A 3,840-nucleotide genomic window follows, 5' to 3' on the forward strand; every position below is an offset into this window, starting at 1 on the left:
TTTTTTGGCACCCTCTGTACATACATTCACCCCAAAACAAAGCTAGAGTTTCCAGGTAAAATGAGTTATGTGGGAAAATGATGTCATAGGATCATTTCCTTTTTTATTTCAATCACAGACTCTGTAGGAGAAAAATAATTGTTTTGTTGTGCTGCTAAACAAAAGAACCACAGTATACATGGGGAAATGCACACATAAAAGAACAGGAAGAAAAGAACAGGCTTTCTTCTCTTCCAGGACATTGCAGTGTCCGAAGGCTCCACTGCCATGTCCTGTGAGAAAGGTTACTGCTACTTCATAAGGAAAGATAAAAATAAAATTTATGGAAAATATAATTAAAGGAACCTATGTGAACCTAGACCAATATTCTCACTAAAACTTATTAAATTATCCTTAAACAAGTATTGCATTCTCCAAAATTTATCATCAATCTAAAAATGAAATACATACCTCACTTAGCTGAAAAGGGGTTTTAATCGTCTCTCTTTCCTGAAATTTATTTTTCCATTGTCCTTTGAAATAGATGGCATTCACCAGGACCATTACACAAGAAGGGTCAATTGTGCCCTTTCCAAAGAGGTCTGTGATTTTTCCTTGTAAAAAAAAAATAATAATAATAGATAATGTTCTTGGATTTGAACTTATTGATGATAGGCAGTTGAATATTCACAAGAAATTTGGAACCATTTCTTTTTTAAGGCTAATTGTAAATTCTAGATGCCAGAAGAACGCCTTTATCTCTTGGCCATAAAGCCTGTCCTTGTCAAATGAAGTTTATTTCAAAACATTGAATGCTTTGTTATTTCTAATCACAAGATGGCATCTAAGGTGGAGCTAGTATATTCGCTATGGATCAATTTGTCTCATTATCTAGTTATAGCCAATGGTTTCTTATACATTACTGCTTATTTAGAAAAGTCTTTAATAATTTCTTATGGCTTACCTTTAATATTTATCAAGCTTTATACTCACCAGCACCCCACCACTTGCAAATATGTTAAGTATTCAAAATATTTGCTCATTCTTTCAATGTACTAACATTAATATATCATAAGCAAATACCAATACTTGAAGTAAATACGTATCTGAAAATCAAGATTTAAAAATATATACCAGCTGTGCTTGCTTTGTTATTATACTGATCAAAACTGAACACTGATCCCTCTTGGTGCATTTGGGTTCATTGCAATTTATAAAAACTTTTTTTGAAATATAATCTGTCATACAATGTGCAACATAAGGATATCTGGAACATCAGGCTCTAAATTTGATGAGAGTTTTAATTTTCATTGAACTCCTGGGCCTAACACAATACCTAATATGTGATAACAAAAGCTAACATTAAGCGCTCCATACATAGATTTTGAATAAACGGATAAACAAATATATAAGTGAATGATTAAATAAAACTAATATTTTAAATAAATATACAGTATGTGGATTCCTAATGCACACCCATGGCAGACAACACCAATTAATCTATTCATTTATGTTAAAACTGTTTTAAGAGACTTCAATGTGCCAGGCACTGTTCTAGGCACTAGAGCACAAAACTGAGGCTCAAACACTAACTTAAACAGACAAGAATCCCTACCATCATGGAATTACCATCCTACTGACTCAATTGTGGGCTTTCTCAAGTAAACTTAGTTTAAGCCTCAGACTCTTTGTCAACACCGAGTTCCCAGGCAGCCACTAGCAATGAGTCAGAGTTGGCAAGGAGTTGAAACACATTTTCCTCTGCTGTTCTAAATAATTTAACAGATCTGAAAAATGTGCAGACTTTTCCAAGCTTTTTCTAAATTAATACAAAGAGTTGAATAGACATATATTTTAATCTGGTCACCTATTTCTAAACTTGAATAACATCCACCAGTCTGTCAGTCAACAAGATACTACTGAGAGCTCATCATGGTTAAGCAATATTAGACACAAATATGTTAGAAAACATGGTCTGTATATTCAGAGAAGTATTTATTTTCTATTACTAACATAGTGCTAACACGCTCTTCATTAATATAATNTAACCAAAATAAACTATGAACACACATTTTATCCCCACTTCTAAGCTGTTCTAGTCCAGCTGAAGTGATTATTAACGTGGAAAATGCTCTTCTGTGATTTATTTTATGTAAAGACGGCCATTTGGAAGCCCACGCGATCTTTTTAGAATGCAAATCTGATCAAGTCACTTCCCACAGAAAAGAACCTTCACTCCCTGAAATGGCTTGCCAGGCTCACCACTCAAAGGACCCCACCCATCGCTCCATCATCACGGCTTGTCCTTGCCGATAATAAATAGTCTTCTCACAGCAGCCGTCATCCATTGTCATTACTGTTCTAAAGCCTGCCTTCTCTGCTAACATAAGCTTATGAAAACAAAAAGTGAGGCTCTCTGTTATTCACTGTATCTATCTATGGTTTAACATGGTATTTGGAACTTGCTAGTGCTCAAGAAATATTTCTTCCAGAAATGAACCAGGGTACCAGTGAATAATGAAATGACACCTTTTCAAGTTATTCACCCTAGGGCTGGAGATAACATATGCCTTTTTGGGTCTGGTTACACTGAGCTGGGTGCCTCATTGAGCTCTGCTTTCTTTACTGACATAAAGAAGAAACAAGTGCCACCTGAGAGTCAAAGGAATATGGGGACTCTAAAGCAAAGATCAGGGGCTGGTAGAGTATTATGGGATTATCGTTGCCAGGAGAACTGGGGTCTCCTATCAGCAGTCCATTTTCTAGTGCCAAGTTGATAACTAATGGCCAACAGAATGACCTCAGACCATGGCATAATACCCAGTAGTGCTAAGGCAGGGAAACCGTGTAACTTATCACCCAAACCAGGACACTTTTGAGAGTGAAATGGGAAGCTATTGATTATTACACAAGGACAACAGAAGTAAGCCAGGTCTGAGCCACTAATACCAAAATTATAGTCATTCCATTAACCCAGGCCCTTCAAGGGACAGCATGTGGGGAAGGAGGTCGATTCCTCAAATGCAGAAGTTTGGGGGAGGGAGATTTTGGGTCCTCCCCACCCCCCCAAGAGTAGTCTCCATTTAGTCTTCATTTCCGCCATTTCATTCTGCTCCTAACAACTGAGGGGGAAAAAAAACAAAAAACGGAAAGCCAGATCTAAAAGAAGCAAAGAAAAAAGAAAAAAAACTAGACTTACTGATACACAGACAAACCTCTCACGGGAGAACTGCCCAAACAGTGACTTATTAATTTTTTTAGTTCGTCTTTTAAATTTGCAGCAATTTAACATGGAGGAGGCACCGGGAGCAGAGAGACGCCATAGAAGTTGGTGCCTGGCTTCCCTGTGCATTCATCTGTGGACATGAAGGCTGTTAGGAAAGCAGCAATTTGCCTGCGTCATGGTGACATCATATGCACCAAACACAAATCTGAAGGCTCAGTGTTCTTGCAATAAGAAGGAGGAAAAATATCACTGATAAGCTAGAACTTTCAAGTACCAGAAGGAGTAAAAACAATAGAAATGAAACCAAAATGCTATCAGAGAACATCAGAGAATAAGTAGAGACTATTTTTATTTTCTGAAATCCAGGCGGAAGAGCTCTGCCTCGTGGCTTTCTCGATTACTTCTTTTAAAAAAAAATTAATTAATAGTCTTTAAGTTTTGGGGGGCACTTTACGTTTACAGAAAAATCAAGCAGGGAGTACAGACTTCTCATACACATCCTTCATCCTCCCTCCTTCTCCCCCGCCCACCATTTTCCCAATTATTAATATCCAGCACTGGTGTGACCCTTTGTTACAAATGATGAGCCATTATTATTATTATTATTAAAGTAGTAACTAATTAAAACATTATTA

Source organism: Hipposideros armiger, unplaced genomic scaffold, assembly GCF_001890085.2.
Source record: "Hipposideros armiger isolate ML-2016 unplaced genomic scaffold, ASM189008v1 scaffold_674, whole genome shotgun sequence".
Classification (NCBI taxonomy): domain Eukaryota; kingdom Metazoa; phylum Chordata; class Mammalia; order Chiroptera; family Hipposideridae; genus Hipposideros; species Hipposideros armiger.